Here is a 22,025-nt window from a genome sequence, read left to right as displayed (position 1 = left end):
TTTCAATGGCAAAATAAGTCGTTCTACGACTGCTCCGGACCGTATTTTCAAGAAATCGGATCGGATTCTAATCGGATGTAGTGCATACAAAACTATGTAAGGTAAACGTCCGAACGCTCGACACATTGCTAATAACGTAAGATTAAAGATGCCAACTATTCGGACAGTGACGAGCACTCGTACCTTACCTACTCAGTTCAAATTTAGGAGAAGATGGCTCCATCAATTGTTTTATGATTCTGCCAATGGTGAAGTTGGTTTAGGATACGACATGTAGATCTTCTTGGTCGATAATCTAGAAGTTTTCGGTGGGAGAAAAGCCAGTTAGGTACTATTTGCAATAAAGATACACTGATGTCGGGTAACAATTATGACGGTTCACTACAGGTAACCATAATTATTAAATACATATGTCCCTACGCAATATTCCGTCAAACATTTTACTAACTTACTAAATTGTCATTCAAATCAACAAACATTGTGACAACTTATATCCTAAACTTTTCACTCCACAATGAAGTCAAGTAAATGTCAAAAACAAAAACCACACCATTCAGGCCCAAACAACTTCAATAACACCACCGACTATTAATTATCGTGCGGTAAAAACCTTTATCACACCGCTATTAGGGGGGAGGTCCGCCCCCTAATTAATAAGGGGTAATGAATTTCTACCTGATGGCCCGGAGGCGAGGCGGGGCCCATTTGTCACCAGATGATTCGATAAAGAGGTTTTTTTTTGTCGTGGGTTTAGTTTAGGTATTATGTAAAATAATTTGATTTGTAAATCGGTAGAATGGTAACACAAGTTCCTGGATGAATATTTAGCATCCCACATTTATTAGCAGAACGGAAACACAAGTCGCAAGAATTTTGATCATAGATTTAGCATCGGTGTTGTCTTTAGTTTTCATCAAAACTTAACCCTGATTATCAACTGAGCATCATCTCTTTTAAATAATAAATTGCCGTAATGGTAAGAAAGAAATAAAAACGCTGAATTGTACCCTCCAACATGACTGTCTATTATAGTTTATTCTTTCTTTATTATAGTTTATTTTTTCATATTACCTAGTTTTTCCTAAAATTAGGAAGCTAAATTGCATAATATGCATGTCCAGTCCACTCCACTATCCATTTAAATAGCACCTGAAAAGAAGAAAATAAAACATCACCTCTCCTCAAACCATAGCCACTGATTTTTATGGTATATCGATTAAAAAATATCGTCATCAATATCATCCCAGCCTATTTACGTCCCACTGCTGGGCACAGTCTCCTCTCAGAATAAAAAAAAAAAAAAAAAAAAAATTATGTTCTTACGCAATTACCTAAGGACTTAGCATAAGCTAAGACTGACGTCTACTAGACATAGGAGCTCGGTCATTACTCGCATAGCATGTAACATTGCACTCGCCGACGATTATGAATAGATGCCGGTCGTGTAGCGATTATGGTCGATTTGATTCTGATTTATAGTGCCGTGGATAGACGGAGTTCTTTTCTAATTTTGGTTTTGTTGGAACTTTGACGGATGGGTTTAGTAATGAAAAGTTGCGATTTTTAAAGAATGTAAATGATCCTTTATTATTATCATTTCTTGGGCTTTAAAATATCTATGTCTAGTCGCTAATTTTCTGCATTTATTTGTCAGTAGTGATTTCAATTTTGTTCTTTTAATATCGTTCAGTTTCAAATTGACACAAATCTTATAACTATGCCGTAATAATGTGTATTTTTAATTTAGTTACACTTGTTCCGGTGTGTGTTCGTCTGTAATTAAGAAGTGTTGCAAGTTGAAATTTCGTACTGATATGTAGCTGGGCACAGTCAACAAAAAAAAATACTTTAAGCGAATAAAAACTTGTACCTATTAATTAAAAAAATAACACTTATTTAAAAATATTAATTAAACAGTCTATGTTTTATTCACTTCGATATATCTATGTAAACTCAAAGAAAGCAAGAAATAAATAAGAAAAGAACAACGAAAACAAGCGAAATTAGTTAAAAATTTACGATCTCAATTCACTCACATCGTATCGAATCAAATCAAAATTATGTGAGAACGTAGAGCTAACGTAAAGCACAAGAGCACGCCTCGCGTCATCTCATGCTAGTTAATTATTATAAATCGATGCAGTGTGCGACCATCGCCCCGCACTATAACCCAACTAACCGGACCTACAACACTGCAATATCTTGCCATCCCTGCTTAACACAAGCTAGTTGTAAGAGATAGGATAAAGGTGGCGATATGGTATAGAGATGCGGTCGATTCGATTATTATCGTTAGATTTATCGCTATGGCTACGCTTTGAGCACGATATGTTTTACGTTAGCACGTTCTGGTAAAGTATGGCTTTTTATAGTGGAGCTTGAGTAAAGGATTAGTGAAAATGTGTTGTTATAAAGAACATTTATTATTATTATAGCATTACTATTTTATACCCGATTTTTCCCACGTCTACAGATTCCCAATTCTACAGATTTCCAATATTACAGATTCCCTTCTCTACAGATTGTCAATGCTACAGTTTCCCGTATGTACATTCCCATGTCTACAGATTCTCATGCCTACTGTAACCTATTTCTATAGATTCCCATTTCTAAAGTTTCCCCTGTCTACATATTTCCAATATTACAGATGCCCATGTCTACAGATTCCCATTTTACATTTGTAAGTTTTGTCGTCTAAAGACGGTTACGTAGAATTATTATGTTTCATGAAGCGTTTTAAAATGTTCGTGTTTATTTTTTTCGCTTAGTTCACCAGTTAATTAATTTATCAGTTGCATATTTTCAGCAGCATTAGGCAACCCACCCCTGTGATGTCGACGGCTCCTATTTCTGGGCGGTCTGCCCTTCGGGCATCTGAAGATACCTAACGAACCTAACCTACCTATTAATGTGTAAAAAAACACTTAATAACAAAATCTGTTGAGTTGGGTTGGGAATCTGTACTGCTGGAAATTGAGAATCTGTGCAGATGGGAATCCGATCGATTAAGAATCTGTAAAGTTGGGAATCTGTAGATTTATGAATCTGTAGGGTTGGGAATCTGTTGAGTTGGGAATGTGAAGAATTGGGAATCTGTAGAATATCGATTCTGTAGGATTGGGAATTTGTGGATTTGGAAGTCTGTAAAATTAAGAGTCTGTAGAATCGGGAAACTGTAGAGACAGGAATCTGTAAAGGAAATCTGTAGAATTGGGAACAAGCTTTGTATACTAATACGATGTACCAATTTATCATGTTTGAGATATTCAAATGTAGACCGACATAGTTTTTTCTTGAGGCAATTTATATTGTTTTATTGTAATTAATACAGAGGATTTTCCAGTACTGAAATTACTGATATTGTTTGCAAAAATAATTAAATTTTTTGATTCAACCTTTTTTTGCTGACTGTATTTTTTTTTAATACTTGCAATGTCATCCATGTCTGTTGAGGAGTCCGGTTCTGCAGAGATGGTCCTGGCCAGACCACTAGAATTTCACTACCAGATTATGTCACAGGATTTTCATAATGTATACCAGCTCAATCGGATACCAGCTATTTAACATAATTATGTTGAAATGACTTTCTGCCAAGTTTCTTGCGCCGCATTCTTCTTGGCAACGATGGCGCTGTTAGTATAAAAACGTGTCATAAATAAACCTTTTTTGAAGTACTTACATACTTAATGTTTTACGGTTCTCTAAAAGTGCATTTGTCAACGTTAACATTTTGATGCTTGGTTTCCACATTTAAATCATTTGAATTCAAAAGTCAAACTATCGCCGAATTCAAATAACTAAGCAATTCATTACAACTAATCAACAAAATTAAACAGCAATTGCAACCAAATGGATGCAGTAAAGCAAACTCACAAAGCCACCGAACCGTGCCGCCATTAATATTGCGTTTGCGGCCAGTAGTTAAATATCTTAATAAGAAAGCAATAGAGATTATAGACCTTGGATATACGGGGGTGGGCTACATCACTAAGAGTGAAATAGTCGTAAGTGCCCATGAGGCTGGGTGACTTAGGCCCTTTTGTTTCCAAGATGGGAATGCTTAGAGCACGGTATGTGTGGTCCATCCAAACGTCAGGAGGTAAGGATGGCGGATATCGATAAATTTGTTCGACGTAGTGATCCCTGCTGGATTGGAACTGGTATTTAATGCCTTTGTTATTAACAACATGTAGGTATAGTGCTTCTAGTTTCTTAATGCCTTTAACCAGTTGACGTGTTTCGAATAAACACGAGTGGAAAAATATATTATTGAGAATAAGAGCGAGTAATTTAGACAAAGTGATGCTCGATACAGCTGTTGCAGTTGCTCTCGATCTTGACAGTATTCTTTTTCATTCATGTTTATGCAGAACACGGAAACTGTTAAAGGCATTAAGAAACTAGAAGCACTGTTGGAGTATGCGTACAGCTAGAAGAAGCTTTGCATCAAAAAATGCTTGTTGAGTGCTTGTTGTTGTTGATGCTGTTGCTGGGTCTAAATTGACTGCCAAAAAATTTTGATTCCGAATGTTAAGTTTTTCCACGCTTATGGTTTTATGTTTTATTTTTAAACCATTATTCTAATCAGCCTATCATTAACCAATTGCATTTTATAAGATAACATTTCAAAAACTTCTGTAATCTAATTATGTATGAGTATCAAAATTACCACAAAGTGCAAAATTTCATGATTCTAAACCCAGTGACTGAAATTTCAACATTTTATTCGGTATGAGTAGGGTTTCTAATTTACATTGAACAATGTTTTTTATCGACAACGATCTTTGTCTGTTCTAAAGAATATCCTAGTCCATCAACACAGAGGCTTTATTTATAATCTAGCCAGGTACCTACCGCGCTTATAATTGTCTTCGTGACCCACATGCATCATGTTAACTTAATAGTTTAACTACTTGTTGATTTTTACGATAATTGCGAAAAAAAGCAGTCAATAACATAGTTGCTTACAGGTTGCTGAGACACTTAATATATTGGAAATTAGTAAGTCCATTCATTAATGAACAGTTTTGTTTCTGTTTCTTTGGTTTTAGCCTTTCTATTATCCCGTGTTTTTATTATTATACGTATCATTATCCTAGAATTGAGTAGATTCCTGGGTGAAAAAAAAGTCCGTCAGTTACATTACCAGAAAATATAGAACACGTTCTTCTTTTGTCTATTAAACAAAAAATGACACAGATGAAGCGCATCAAAGTTCGGGAATTGAGGCCAGTGACGTCACTCGTAAGTAAAAAGTGTACGTAGGTGCGACGTCACACAGAACTTTAACCGACTATACCTAGTGCCATCAACGAAGACGCATGATTTTGTCAAAATTAGACATTATTGACATTGTAATAAGAACCACGGCACGCGTCATCGTGAATGACTACATATACAAGGCCAAATTTTTTTGTTTAATTTTATTGACAAAATAAAAAAAATCGTGACTGATAACTTTTTGAAAATCTAGCCATAGCAAATGCAAACATGTGTTAAAAAGTAAATAATAATGATTTGTCTGTATTTGACTATGATAAATGTCAAAGTAAGTGACAGAAAAAGACAGAAAAAAAAACAAACTAACAGATGGAGCGGTGAAACGCGATTATGCATGTATGTTAACAATATGTGTTTGTCCAAGTAGAGCTAACAAAGCTTGACCTGACTGTATCTCTTAATGCTTCCACATCCACGATCCCACCCGCTCAAAGAAGCGTCATCAAAATCTAATCTACAGACTAATCCAGCTTGACTTTTCCTCTAGACACACCAACCAAGTGTGCAGTACCTGATGATTATTTTAGCTGTCCTTATAAAACTGGTTTTAAACGAAAGAGACGCATTGAGTGACAGACGAGAAAAAGTCAGGCTTACTAGCCGCCCAGGATGCGTATCAAATTAGAAAGTGGAGCTAGGAATCCAGGGAAAGGAAAATCACAGTTTTTGCTATAATCAAGGGTTATAAATCAGGTAAAATTGTACGTTGACACTTTCATTTGTTTTTGAGGAAATATCTTGGATAAGTTACTATTACTTAGATTCATAATTTTACTCGAGTGCCCGAAGGAGGAATATTATAATGAGGATTGCCAAAAATGGAATCAGCTTCTGTTTCGTAAATACAAACTGATATATGGATGCACAGAAAAACCAGAAAAAGAGAGACCAGCACTGGGAATCGAACCCAGGTCCTCAGCAATGCGTGCTGCGTACTATATCCTACACCACTGCTGGACAGGAATCTAGACACGAATTTTTCCTATGCATACATATCTCAGGTTGCTTATTTCTACTATGCTATACTTAAGCAGCAGCACTAGCGACATGGTTTTATATGGTTTCACGGGATACCCGTAAAAGTAACAAATTTGGAGTTGAAATAAAAATACAAAAATACTCCAAAAAATCAATCATAATTTCAGCTTCTGTTATTTTTTGGATACATGAAATTTTAAGCTTTGAAGACCAGAGTAAAAATAAAAAGGTTATTGATGGTATCCAATTGAGCTGAAATTTGGTACTTATAAAAAGATGATATTACCTATTAAAATTAGTAGGTAGTGAAATTCTGATGGTTCGGCAAGGACCGTCTCCGCAAGACGGAACTCCCCAACAGTTAATGGCATCTACTTGAAATTTGCTACTAAATGTAGTTTGGATGACAATGCCAGTACAGTCAGCAGAGTACTAGTCAACAAAAAGGCTTTGAATTAAAAATTAACATAAATTTAATAAGCTATAATACCGCCTATTGTCTACCCTGCATTTTTTCATTCTCTCTATTTTAACTTTTTGTACTTATTTGTGCTGCTCAATAAAGAATATTTGTATTGTATTATAATTAAAACTGTCTCAAAGATAGTATTTTTTTTATTTGACTGGATGGCAATCGAGCAAGTGGGTCTCCTGATGGTAAGAGATCACCACCGCCCATAAACATCTGCAACACCAGGGGTATTGCAGACGCGTTGCCAACCTAGAGGCCTAAGATGGGATACCTCGCGTGCCAGTAATTTCACCGGCTGTCTTACTCTCCACGCCGAAACACAACAGTGCAAGCACTGCTGCTTCACGGCAGGATTAGCGAGCAAGATGGTGGTAGCAATCCGGGCGGACCTTGCACAAGATCCTACCACCTGCAATTTACTTTATTAAAGGCCACTGACATGGTCTAGGTTTAAAAAAATGTTTACTTAACTTCTGGTACGCGTAAAGCCACTTGTACCAACCTAAGTCACTGTCTACCCACATATTTGTTTACCAAACATTGTCATCAATGAACCAAAAACCTTACTGCTCCAACGATACGCGAGAGCAATTAGTAACTTTTACTCATAATGATTTTTACTTTCCACTCTAGAGTAACCAAGTACCGAGCCCTTTTACAAACAGTTGAAAGCCGCTGCGCGGGCGCACCGCAGGCGCAGTGAAATTGTGTTTACACCACAAGTTTTGTAAACTTAATAAAAAATGGGCAATTTTTGGAAACATTTTTAATAAAAAAGTTTTTCCATAATTTGAAGAAAATATTTAACGTTGTTAATTATTTGGAATTGACAATAAAAATTTACGATTATAAGACATTCGAATGCTGATACAGTAAATTTCAGTTTTTTTTTTCAGTATAAGTGCTGTGACAATAAAGACTTTATAATTGATTATTTCAAGTAAGTTTTCTTTACTAAGTTATATCAGGTTACGAGTAACATTACGTACAGTTCTTTGAATCTGAAGGAAAATTAGATACTAGAATAGCACAGGTGTTTTATTAAGTGGGTCTATATTGGAATCCATACATATTAAAATCCATAATGTAATGTTTGCCATAATGATCATTTGCCATAGGTACTCTATTTTCTTGAAAACTTTAAATAATTCCAAAATTCTACGGGATAGCCATTACAAATTTTCTGAAAATTTTATAGTTAAAAAAAAAGAGTTATGGCAAATGATCGTTATGGGAAATATATCGCGAATGGGACCCGTTTTAAGTGCAACGTTAATGAAATCCACAACGCAATTATTGAGAATTATCTTGAAAATTTAGTAAAATTCCGGAATTTCAATTCAACAGCTGAATCTAATGATTTACGCATGCGAAGCCACAGGTAGAGTCTAGTGCAGCGTTTCTTAACCTCGGGTCGCGACCCAAATTTGTATTGGGATGGGTCGCAGGGTTTCTCTGATAAAAGCGTCACAAAAATATTTTACTTTGACGTAAATTTTGGGCTAGTTTAGGATCACGGGCTACAAGTATATTAACATTTTGGGTCACGAGCCAAAAATGTTAAGAAACGCTGGTCTTGTGTCTAATACACCAATATACAGCGTGTATTTTTGATACTACCTCAAACTTTAAGGGCAGTTAGTGGAGGCCCTAATAATCTTAGTTTATTATGTTTTAGTAAAAAAAATAGACTTATTTTTTTCCGTACAAAATTAATTAGCACGCAATGTATCACTACGCGATACTACTTTGTTTTTATTCAAAACGCTTTGTACGCATTACATTGCTGCTCGAAAATATTTCAAAAATTAATTACGCTCTGGTAGTTAAATCTAAATTAACAATTTGTTTTGATATCGGTTCACAGCACTTAATCTTCGCCTGGTTACAGTTTGAGGTAGTATCAAAAATACACGCTGTATATATTGTTACAAACGGATCTGTCACCCCGCAGTTCACGCTGCCGTTAGTTCAGCGATCTATCTATAATCTGTACAGAGATAGTGCAGTGTTCCCTGCAGATCGCGAGCACAGATTGCGTAGAGCAAGATGTGCCACTTGCGTTTTCTGGCGAAGACGATAGAAAAAACTAGGCGTATTGAAATGAAGAGAAAATAAATATAACAAACGAATAAATAATATTTGCATTTAATCTTTTCTATAGTTGTAGTACAGCTGCAACATGACTAATGCCACTGCTCATTTATTTCTGCTGCTGACTGTACGTAAGCATTTGAAGCACAAAAAAGTTCTGTGACTACAAACTGTAACTAAATTATTATGTTTTTCAAAATATTACCAAAGACTTCCAGTCTCAATGTACTGGTGATGCTTTAAATGTTCAACTTTTGAACTCCATCTGTTTATTTTGTAGTCAAATTTGTGTCAACAATTTTAATTTTACAACAGGCTAAGGCATTTACAACCACTTAAGAACTCCGAAATATTCCACCACCTTTGTTTTTTATTAATTTTTAATGTCTACAATAGCCAATGTCCAGCCTGTCCTCCCGCACTGCTGTGTCGACCATGTTTGCACTGCGATGCGCCACGTGCACGATAACAGGTTATTCAGCCTTAGGGCGACGCTATAGTGCTGCATATAGCGAGGACCGTGGGCTTTGATAACCCCTGGGTTTAACATATCCTTAGAAATGGGGAAATAGGAGTTTTGGCAACCCTAGAAATAGTGAATTCAAGTTATTGCCAACCCTGAAATGAGAAGCCCTAGGAATGTAGAAGGAAAATAGAACCTTTGAAAATCTTAGAAACCGGAAAGTAGGGGCTTTGATGAAAATGGGGAACCAGGTGTTTAACAACCGTAGAAATCTAGAACCTGGAGATTTGAAAATTCTAGAAATATAGAATCAGGAGTTTTCACAACCCTAATACATGTGATTATGGAGTTTCAGAATCCTATAACTAATCAGGGGATTAGAGACTTTTGAAAATCTAAAATTAAAGAATTAGGGGTTTCTGATAGGTAGGGTATTTGATTACCTACTTAATACTCGTCTAATCTCGCATTTAGCTTCACAATTACTTTTGATTTTTCACTTTGTATTTTTTCTTGGTTCTCGGTGTAAGATAATCACTCAATCAGCTTGCATCGTATCTATTTTTAAGCCAATAGCATAGAAGCCGTTCGATGCGTTTTCTAATTTTCCACCGAAAATTATGTTTCCCAAAAGATTCACTTTTTAATTGTTATGAATATGAAACAGTTCAAAGTGAATCTTTTTTTTTAAACATTTTTTTGAAACAGTACGAATTTTTAAAAAATTACCTAACTTAACCTATAGGGCTCTACAGCGATCTTCCTGAAATATATCTTCAATAATCTACAGTTTCAGAGAAAAATCGTTCGTCCATATGAAACAGTTGAGAAATTAATTAATCAACGAACTACAAACAACCAAAACGCAAAACGTGGTCGCGGATGAGCTAAGTATTTAGTTAGTATTTATAGTTCAATGATATGGACCTCGACAAAGTAACGTCTGATTAAATTAATTATATTTGAGAAACTAATAATTTCGAAAAATGACTTTCTGCCTAGTTTCTTACAGGGAATTCTTATTAGCAATGATGGTCTTTTCGAAAGCGCTGGTAGTATAAAAAGTGTCATAAGAGCCCTTTGCAGAATAAGTTTTGATTTTTGTTTTGGGAAAAATATTTTCGCCGAAAAGCCAGTACCCCGTTCGACGCACATTAACTCTCAACCTTCCAGCGTTGCCCAATCTGACATCGCTAGAAGTATAAACATGAACTGTACTCGCTTCACTCAGATCTATATCAGCTCATTGTGTATTTGCATAGCCAGTAGCCAGGATTGCTGGCGGGAACGATGAATCCGATTGGCTAGGGTTAGTAGTAAACTGCCTCAAGGGTTTATTAATGCAAAGTCTAGTAGAGCTGAACGTCTAAGACAAGTTACGTAGATGATGGGATAAATAATATTTCATTTTAACACATCATTACATCGTCGGTTTGTATCTGCACTTTCTTGGTTTTGTTTTCAAATTCTTTTGTATTTCTGAATTGTTTATTATGTGGTGCTCATTAAAAAGTTATTTGTATCATCAGTTATATCTTCCTTTATAATTTTTGCAGGCCTGATTATTACAACTTACCCATGTCTAATTGTGATATCAATTACCTTTATAATTTTATTATTATAACTATTTTTTTTACCTCATTTTATGATAAAAATTAGCCATGCATTTGAAATAAATACGAGTGGTAGAAAATTATACTTACTTAGTTATCATTAAGTGAGTAAACTAGTCTTAATTTTAATTTTGTAACAATATCACTGTCAAACTCTTTCGTATGATGTGATTTGATTAAACGTTTTATTTTATACCACACTCTGTCGCAGTCTTAAGCTCCACCTGTAATTGATGTCAGATTGCATTATGACTCGCGGGCAGGACGCTTGTTAATACACAATCACATTACACAGTCTCAACACGTCACTATCTCACTCTAAGCATCATTATTTAGTGCGTATGGAAGAGTAAAGTTGACTTTTTTTTTGTTGATAAAAACATATTAGTGAAGAAAATTCCGAGTAAATTTTAAAATTTTCAGGGGCAATGTTACCGCATTAATAAAAGCATTGCATTTAAAAATTCATGATTCTATGAGATTGAAACTACGAGTATTATACATATCGGTACACTGATTACAAAATATTTTTCCAGCCACGAAAGATAAGAAGTATATTTTTTTTTATAGAGACTAGTTACACCTCAAGTAAGCTTAGTATTTCCTAACTATTACACCACATACATTATTTTATTTATTTATTTATTAGGACCTTCAACAACAAGTACACTTTTTCATATGTTTACAAGAAAAAACATTGTTTTAAAAACAAAATGTAAATAGGTGCATAACGAAATGTTTCCAATACCTTTATGATTTTTATCTCTTATTTATTTTTATTATTTGCTTTGTTCACATGAGTATTAAATGAATAAACTGCAATATGATTTTTCTTTTGAAAATTTGTTGTCACATGACTTTCTGCTATTTAAGTTTCTTGCGACGCATCCTTCTTGGCAATTATGGTTTGAAAGTGAAAAAAGACACGAAAAAGACATCTACCAACAGAAAAATAGTTTGATTTTGATATTTACAAATTCTTTGCAAGCTTAAATCTTCTAGGGCCTGTGTCTTTTATAAGGTCTCATTGTAATGTGACATCGATCTGTCTCATTCATACTCGTAAGTTACATTAAGTTTCATGTTCATAAAACGAAAATTTGACTCGGACCGCTGAAAGATAATTATAGCAGTCTTCCTGCTCTTCCTAGGTGTTAAAGTTGCGCCTGAGTAAGTTTTAATTATAATAGCACATTTAATACATGAATATACTTAAGTGTCATGATAGTTATAAAATAGGCTTATCCGCTGCAGAATAGCATGTAAACGCATCCTGTGAACTTAAACAAGTATTTTTGCATAATTTAATTCACTGCCTAATCATGGGTTCTAAATGGTACGTTATTATTATTCTATAAAGATTAAATACGGTTTTACAATTTATCTACTTCACTCGTGAGTTTATCGAGATTGAATAAACTGTTCATTTTCTTCACAATACAGTAAGTACCTACAACGCGGGTTTCCTGTATAAAAAAAAACAAAAGTTAAGTATTTGTAAAACAAATAAAAAAAAATGTTTAAATATTTGAACAGCTTTTAATCTTAGAAACTATTTATTATTATCAAAACCAAAGGGATCAATCGTATTTCAATTTTAATCTTCTTAAAAAGTTACATAAGTGAATTTCATCATCCCAGCCTATATACGTCCCACTGCTGGGCACAGGCCTCCTCTCAGAACAAGAGGGCTTGGGCCATAGTTCCCACGCGGGCCCAGTGCGGATTGGGAACTTCACACGCACCAGGTTTGTGCAGGTTTCCTCACGATGTTTTCCTTCACCGCAAAGCTCGTGATAAATTTCAAATGTAATTCCGCACATGAATTTCGAAAAACTCAGAGGTGCGAGCCGGGGTTTGAACCCACGACCCTCTGTTTGAGAGGCGATAGGTCAAACCACTAGGCCACCACGGCTTACTACAACATAATCGTGCCAACATAACCATAAGGTTTTAAACTCTCGTGATTCTCACTCATAGTCAAATACCATAAACGGGACTTATCACGCTATTTTTACACGAGTAATATTTACCTCGACGTTTCGGCAACGTTACAGTTGCCGTGGTCACGAGTGGAGTTTTTGGTATTTTGACTATAACCATAAGGTTGCCTGGAAGAGATCGCTCTTAAGCGATAAGGACTCCTATTAGTCACCTTGTATTTTTTTCTCTGTGCATCTGTTTTCTGTATCGCTTACTATGTCTGGTGCACAATAAAGAGTCTTTGTATTGTATTGTATTGTATCGTGAAGGGAAAAATTAAAAAAAAAAAAATATTTTTTAGAACAAATAATATAATTTAGAATACAGAGCAAATCTGTAAACTAGAAGGATTTAGAGGCAGTGGCGTAGCGTGGGTATCAGCCGCACGGGGCGGAAGAAAATTTTGCCACCTCTATTATTTAGGGTACTCATTCTAATCGGTCCGAATCCTAGGTGCGACATTTTTTTTGTTATGGAATTATCATCATCGGCCTGTACACGTCCCACTGCTGGGCACAGTCCTCCTCTCAGAATGAACACTTGGGTCGTAGTTCCCACGCGGGCCCAGGACGGATTGGGAACTTCACACATACCATTAAATTTTTATGGTACTTTGCCGCCCCCTAAATGTGCCGCTCAGGGCGGACCACCCCCTCCGCCCCAACTACGCTACGCCACTGTTTAAATAAATAATTAAATAAATATCACGGGACAATTCACACCAATTGACCTAGTCCCAAAGTAAGCTTAGCAAAGCTTGTGTTATGGGTACTAAGCAACGGATAAATATAATTATATAGATAGATACATACTTAAATACATATTAAACACCCAAGACCCGAGAACAAACATTTGTATTTTTCATACAAATATCTGCCCCGACACGGGAATCGAACCCGGGACCTCAAGCTTCGTAGTCAGGTTCTCTAACCACTAGGCCATCTGGTCGTCCAAACGTGTTTGGAGGTCAAAACTTATGTTAAAGGTATATCGAACGAGGATTATGAAAAAAGAAAAGCTTATAAGTATAATAATTATATTGCTCGTGGCTATTGGCGCCGAATTGCATTCTTAGACGAAGATTTTAATTTATGCACTAAAGTATAAAAAGTATTTTTATATTACTTACTTCCAGCATAAATACGAAATTAAGGAGCATGATAAGTGTGAATGTTATAATAGACCCAAATAACCCAATAGACCTATAGATACCAATAGATTTGCAGTTCTGCGCGAGCGCAGGAAGTGAACCCGATATGCGCGTAATGGGCGAGCGTATTAACTCAGCGATTGAGTTACCTATGACGGAGATTATTCTCCTTAGGTTATTTTGAGGTATCCTTAGGAATTGCGAGTGACATTTTGCAATATTGTGTTACCATTTACGCGGCAAGTGATGTGACAATGTCTTTAGTATCTAATTAAAGGCATTCGGCCACGAAATATCTTTCTGCTGCCGTAAATATGTGACACTACAACTTTGCCTAGTATTTAAATTAAACTTGATAATGTGTGCGAGCGAGTTCAATTAGTGGCCATCCAAATCGTCGCATACAGTAAGTAAATAAAAAAAAACAGAAACCCGACTGCCTTAAAAACTAAAAAGAAGTAAATGAGTCTAGTGGTCTAGAACTCTGTTAAGTAGCTAATTTAAAGTTCAACAGTCGGACTGCTTATTTTCTTCCTTTTAGTTTTTAAGGCAGTCGGTTTTTTTTATTAATTTAATGTCTTAGTTTATACTTTTTTGATATTTCTGTGAAAATTGTAGGTGCATTAAAAGTGTTATAATTTATTATTGTCTGCAGGCTACATTTTTTTCATTTCTCCGCCATATTTTTTTCGCAGACGCCATATAGAAATATTATATGTCACCCCGACAGTTATAACGAATCCAATGATATCTCATATGTTAAAATCCGTCCAGCCGTTTAGGCTGTAGCGAGGACACCACATACATACATATGCACGAAAAACATAACCCTCCTTTGCCAAGCCTCGCAAACTACCGTTGTTATTCTATTCAAAAAGTTCTGCGGATGTGACAGTCGCGCTCGCCAATCAGCGCTTATGGCACAAGCACCCTACCCCGCGCATCCCTCAGTCCCCCACGACACCTTATTTCGTACTCATGCGCAATAATAGTCACTGCTACACTTGCGTGCCACGGGTTGTATCCAACGAATATGAAATTAATGTAGGTAGGCAATCAAATAACAATTCAATAGAACAAATTAAATTAAGTCATGGATTAAATGCAATTAAATTGAATTTTTACGATTAAAATTGAATTAAACTGTTAAAATTAAATGACAAATCAAATGAACAAAACTACAAGTTAAATTGGATTAAATTAAACAAATGAAACTTATTCAAATTATGAATTATAATAAATTAAACTCACCAAGCTAAAATTGTAATTTAATTTACCTAAACAAATTAAAGTAAATTGAAATAAACAGGTAAAATTAAATGAAATAGGGTTAAGTATTGTATAGGTACAAGTTTGTAATTAGAAATTATGTTAATATGATTAATTATGGTGTGCATAAATACTGTGTACAATTGTAATCGTGTTGTAGACATTCTCATGTTATTCTTGTAAGATTTAAGTTGTACTGTTGTTTACAATATGTAATTGAACCTAACTAATAAATAAATAAATAAATTATTCGGTTAAATTTAGTATCATTCCAGACATTAAAAGTCGGTGGAATATGAAAAAATCGTTGACTTCAAATGTGGTCTCGATTGTACTCTATTACTAATAAATGTTTTCTAAAGTTCGTAGAGAACTGTTACAGCTCTATATTTCGAAACACCGATCACCCTGTGCCTGCCAGCCGATTAATGTGAGACACGCTGTAAAATTAAATTTATTTACATATAGATACGATAGTAAAGTGATTTTGGGCCGCTGGCGACCGTCGTATAACAAGTACGTCTACAGGGAGTGATGAGCGTGTTAGTATTTTTTTAACCGACTTCAAAAAGGGACGCACTCACTTCAAATCAGTAGATAGCGTACCACATTGAAATATTTTTTGATTGATTTATGTGATATGATGGCGCATTATGGTACTAAATATTTGTAAAAACACTTGAGATTTAAAAAAAATGTTTTTTTTTATTTGTTTTTGCACAACTTTTGCTTGTTTTGGACAATGGCACCTCGCTAATAACCCATCACTATCAGCCCATCTGTCTGGCAAAATCGATCCTTGGCAATCTGGAAAATCGTAAATTAAATGGCATTTGTGAAGTTTGTATACCGCACTGGGCCAGCGTGGGAACTATAAGATTCTTATTTTGAGAGAAGGCCTATGCTCAGCAGTGTGGCGTATATAAAACGAGATGAGATGATGATGATGATGACTACGTCGAATAGTAGATACAACAAGAACATAAAACAAAGCGTTCGTATAACCACCCGAGCCGGTACGGCGAGGGTGGATAGACACGTCGAGGGGAAAATGGGTTTAATGCTCGAGTTTTACACTCTGCATTTCATTTCGATGGCAAGGAAATGAAATAGCAACAGTGGAAACAATTGTTCAATTGTGCCTTTTATTGTTTACGAATTGCTATTATAATTAAATATTTTTAGTTTTATTGATCTATTTTGACTGATTTGATTGATTTTTAGTTTTATATAAATTAAAAATTATTTAAAAAAATATGTAGAAACTTCTTTGTTTGTGGCTGATTATACCTGATTGCCTTGGCATTAGACGAAGATTTTACTTTATGCACTAGAGCATAAAAAGTCATTTTATGTCGACTAGATCCAGCATAAAGACGAACTTTACGAGCATAAGAAGTGAAAAATATTTTGCAATCCCTTAATATTTTAGGTAAGAGTACTTGGGTAATTTATATAAAATACGAACGGTCAGATACATGACTCCAGCAATTTTATTAACAAAAGTTAAACTACTCTATCAAAATACTCAAGTTTAATACCCCCGATTTCTGTTCTGGTCCGCGGCTGCATTCCACTCGGTTCACCCGATAATTTAATTATTTATACGATTATTATATAGCTCGGTGTGTTTTGATTAACTTAATTGGTATCTAAGTATCGAACTGGTTAAAAAAGGATTTGGGGGCTCTACATTTTTTTATGGTTAAATTGGAAAGTGATTTGCGGCTAACGGTTTTGTTTAAAAGCTAGAAAGTCTTATTAATAGCAAACTTGTATCAATACCTTTTTAGGATAGTCTTCTACTGTATTTTAGCGTTGTTCTAAATGATAGATTCTCTTGCAACATGACTCCATTTATTACCTAATGAATACAGCCAAGGTCAGTAAGTATGCAGTGGTGGGGAATGAGAAGAGATATCACAAGCTAAGTATAGTCCAATTAGTCCAAGAAGATCCAAGAAGTAAATAAAACATTATTGTATGTAACATGGACAGACCGAAGAAATGCATGCCATCGACGCACAAAATTGAGGGTAGATAGAGCTCCGTCTGCAAAACATTGTACCCGTAAGTTCTTTCCTTATTCGGAAATATTTTAAAAGTTGCAAAAATTGTTGCATGCTTTATGAATTCACCAGTTCAGTGTCTTAGAAGTTGCTCCTTTTTGTATACTATCCAAATGTTTTAAACCAAAAGAATAATTACGACGCATTATTTACTGGCCATGGATTCTAAAAGCTGCTGGCTGTGACTTCAATTCACAAATTTCCAAAGTTGTCTTGGTTGCGAGGATCTCTTACGGAAATCACGAACTGAAAATTAGATGAAAACTCATACACACTAAAGTAAATGTATTTTTCATTGCAATTTAATTGAGATAAAAATACTACATTAAATAAAAAACAGAAATTACATAACTAAATTAAAAAATAGTGCCCCAAAACTAAATTAATCTAGAAATAGTGACATTGTGCCCAAAAGGCTGGTAGCGTTTACTCATTGAATTTCTATAAATACAATATGATATGGCTATTTTAATAGGTTAAACAAAAATATAAATATTGTAAACAAAAATTTTATAACAAAACATTGAACCTACTACAAAAAACCATGAAAGTAATTTTCTACCAGTCTGAAGTCGGTTGGTGCCTCAGCACGAGCCAGCAGGAGTGGATCTTTAGTCATCTACCTCACCTACGCATTATATGTTGGGCTTCAATCACTCCTGCTGGCTCGTGCTGAGGCACCGACCGACTTCAGACTGGTAGAAAATTAATTTCATGGTTTTTTGTAGTCGATTAAATTTTTTGTAATAGGTAAGTTTTTTTTTCACGATTTTTAGTGTAAATAATCTAAGATACAATAGTTTAATATCAACTGCTCGTCACCTTTTACGACAGATTGCTTTTTCCGATGCAGAGACGTCCATTATTGAGGAGTCCTGGTGCTTCACCACCCGTTTTACCATATACATTACGAGGAACATAAATTGCTTAGCAACTGTGTAAAAGTAATTAAAATTCAACCCGTGAAATACTTGTTATTGAGTAGTAACTCCGACGGTCAACTGTGGTCTTCATCATCAGTTTCACTTCGCCAAATGATGATTTTCAAGAGCAAATGCACGAGTTACTAATAAATATTATATCCTCTTTTTGAAGTCGGTTAAAAAAGTATCACCGGCCAGTGTCTTGAAAGTGATGTAATTTTAAACCGATTTAAAACTATTGTACAATCAAAATGACATTCAGAGAAAAACTTTAATCCTATTATAATTTGTTGTCGGTACAGTGGATTACAGCTTTATTAACTCGATTCCCAAGTAAGTTATTATTAATGTTAATCTCTCTATTTGACTGTAATCTGAGAATTGATGTCAACTTAAAAATAATAAGACGCGGCGACATAAAGATGTGAAGAATGGTTTGATATTTTATTAAATCTCTTTCAACATAGCTAATTGTCTTGTTACTTTATAATTATAATGGTGCAATAACTTTAGTCCCTCTAGATAATTGAATTAAGTAAACATTTAATATTGGAAATGGTAGTGAGAGTTTATCGACAAGTGTAATCTCGCTAGATGGCGTTGGTATCGTGAGGTCCGTTTGACATTTCTGACCCGCTTCATCATCATCATCCCAGCCTATATACGTCCCACTGCAGGGTACAGGCCTCCCCTCAGAATGAGAGGGCTTGGGCAGTAGTTCCCACGCGGGCCCAGTGCGGATTGGGAACTTCACACACACCATTGAATTGCTTCGCAGGTTTGTGCAGGTTTCCTCACGATGTTTTCCTTCACCGTAAAGCTCGTGGTAAATTTCAAATGTAATTCCGCACATGAATTTCGAAAAACTCAGAGGTGCGAGCCGGGGTTTGAACCCACGAACCTCTGCTTGAGAGGCCATAGGTCAAACCACTCGGCCACCACGGCTTCTGACACGGTTGTGATTGGTTAAATAACTAAATGAGCCAATCGCAAGCAAGACTGAAATGTCAAACGGATCTCACGATACTAACGCCGTCTGGCGGTATTTCGGCAGTCGAAAAACCCTAATTGTGGAATAATTGGTCAATTTTCATATATAACCACTTACCTAAATAGCATGAGTACCAACAATAAAATTAGCAGATTGTATATGCAGGTGGTAGGACCTTGTGCAAGGTCTGCCCGGATTGGTACCACCATCTTGCTCACTAATCCTGCCGTGAAGCAGCAGTGCTTGCACTGTTGTGTTTCGGCGTGGAGAGTAAGACAGCCGGTGAAATTACTAGCACTTGAGGTATCCCATCTTAGGCCTCTAGGTTGGCAACGCATCTGCAATACCCCTGGTGTTGCAGATGTTTATGGGCGGTGGTGATCTCTTACCATCAGGAGACACACTTGCTCGTTTGCTATCCATCAAAAATTAGTGTTCTATTCAGTACTGAAAGCATGCAGTACTGTATAGGTAGAGTCATTCACGATGACGCGTGCCGTGGTTCTTAATACAATGTCATTAATGTCTAATTTTGACATAAGGTATAATGTGATCAAAACGTCATGGCAACTATTACTCGTTTGTCAGCATTCGTTCCATTTTTAGGGTTCCGGAGCCAAAATGGCAAAAACGGAACCCTTATAGTTTCGCTATGTCTGTCTGTCTGTCTGTCTGTCCGTCCGCGGCTTTGGTCAGGGACTATCAATGCTAGAAAGCTGTAATTTTGCACAGATATGTATGTAAACTATGCCGACAAAATGGTACATTAAAAATACAAAAAAAAGTTTATTTAGGGTACCTCCCATAGACGTAAACTGGGGGTGATTAGCAGCCTAAGGTATAAAAAATACCTAAACTTGGAAGATTCCGTACAAAATACGAAATCCTTAGAAAAATATTACTTAATTTTTTGGTAATGGCTACGGAACCCTATCTTGGGCGTGTCCGACACGCTCTTGGCCGGTTTTACATCTATTATAGCCACAATCAATACAAATAAGTAAAATCCCAAATTTTCCCCAGATGAAACCAAATTGGATTGTTTAATGATCCATTTCACAATTAAACGTACAAAAGAATTATGTGAACCGTTACCCTAAATGCGTTTTTGAGCTTTTAATGCCGACACTCAATCCATATAAAAATGCTAAATAGGCGCTGTTTAAAGGCTTTGTTCTGATGGTTTTTGTGAGTTGAGTCACGGAATGACCCGGGGCATAAAGTGATCAGAGTGACCATAGTTTATACTGCCACTGGATTTACGATACCGGCCCTGCATATCAAAGCAGTTTTAGTATAACTTGTAAAACATACAAATATTGAAGTCACATGTCAAACATGAATAAATAAATAAATAAATAAATATTATGGGACACTTGACACCAATTGACCTAGTCCCAAACTAAGCAAAGCTTGTACTATTACTACCATACGGACCCGTCAAAAATAAACATTGAGTAGCTGATTCGAACCCAAGACCTCAAGCTTCGTAGTCAGGTTCTCTAACCACTTAGCCATCCGGTCGTCATATGAAATAAAACAAATGTTTTGTGTGAATATTCGAGCGTTTTGAACGCTTGGTTAAACCTCATTATCATCCCTTGTTTATTAGATGGAGGACAAGTCGCAAGGATTTTGATCACACTAGATTTAGCATCGGTATTGTCCTTCATCAGCAACCGGAAGACGTCCAAAGCGGAACAAAAGCCTCCTTAGCCCTCCCCCTTAGAACGCCAAAATAAACGACAACTCGCCACTTGCATCCACCGGTTGCCGTTATTGTCCTTAGTTTTCATTAAATAAAACTTAACCCTTAAGTTAATACTTTGTACTTTGCTTCCCTCTTAATAGAGAATGAAGAATATTACGAAATTGCGGGCAGCAGTAGAAGAATTAGTAATTTTTACGCCTCTTGATTTCATCACAAAATTACGAATCACGTTTCCGTAAAGCTCAGACCCTTACAATATAAGTAATCTGTCCGGGATACACACTTTCAGATTTTACTACTTAGGAGTACTTTCTCGCCACTATTAACCTTTGCTACATCTTATCGAGGCGACCTTCTCAACTATCAGAGCTACATAACTTTTAAAACAAAAGTCGAAGAAAATGATATACAGCTTTTCGATATCGCACTGCTTAACAGTGTTTAACAGTCAATGCGTATTGCGTCACCATGGAATGTTGAAGTTTTAGTCACCTAAGTTGCAGCATCGTTAGAAATGGTCTGGATTTGGTATATAGGTAATTTTCTTTAGTCCATGCCGAGCCCATTTTTTGAATATGACGGACTTATCGCTCCCCGTAGTTGTCGTAAAATGAACAATAGCGTTCTCTCTTGCAAAACAATGGACTCCTTACTTCAGCTCTACATTATGGAAGGCAACGAGAAAGCACCAAACTATTCCCCAGGACGGTCGTTATGAAGTTCACTACTGATCCACAATATTATGACCACGACCACTTTGTGAAGAGCGTAGAGATTTAGAAGAGAGAATTTTCTTAGTCCATTCATCATCTCTTTCTACTTTCTACCTTCATTCTACACCGTGGGACAAAAAGTGATGAAATCGATTCCAAGAGCGTTGGACAATGAGAGCTAAAAGACAGGTGAAATATCGCTAGGTGGCGTTAGTATCGTGAGGTTTTTTGACGTTACGGTCTTGTGTGCAATTGGCTCATTTAGTTATTAACCAATTGCAAGCAAGACCGTCAAAAAAAAAACCTTGCGATAATA

The 22,025-nt window shown here is 35.9% G+C and overlaps 2 protein-coding genes across 2 annotated transcripts in view; one reads left to right on the top strand and one right to left on the bottom strand.

Moving 5' to 3' along the window:
• The window catches only part of LOC141435103 (ADAMTS-like protein 4), a 441,311-nt gene that overhangs the window by 150,506 nt on the left and 268,780 nt on the right, over window positions 1-22,025 (bottom strand). The window lies entirely within an intron of this gene.
• The window catches only part of LOC141435113 (papilin-like), a 45,644-nt gene continuing 31,039 nt past the window's right edge, over window positions 7,421-22,025 (top strand). Inside the window, exon 1 of the mRNA XM_074097682.1 lies at window positions 7,421-7,670. The gene's annotated coding sequence lies outside the window, so the exon portion shown is untranslated. The remainder of the gene's footprint in view (window positions 7,671-22,025) is intronic.

Source organism: Choristoneura fumiferana, chromosome 14 (genome assembly GCF_025370935.1).
Source record: "Choristoneura fumiferana chromosome 14, NRCan_CFum_1, whole genome shotgun sequence".
Classification (NCBI taxonomy): Eukaryota; Metazoa; Arthropoda; class Insecta; order Lepidoptera; family Tortricidae; genus Choristoneura; species Choristoneura fumiferana.
Note: the sequence above shows the minus strand (reverse complement) of the source record. Positions and strands in the feature narration are given on the sequence as shown.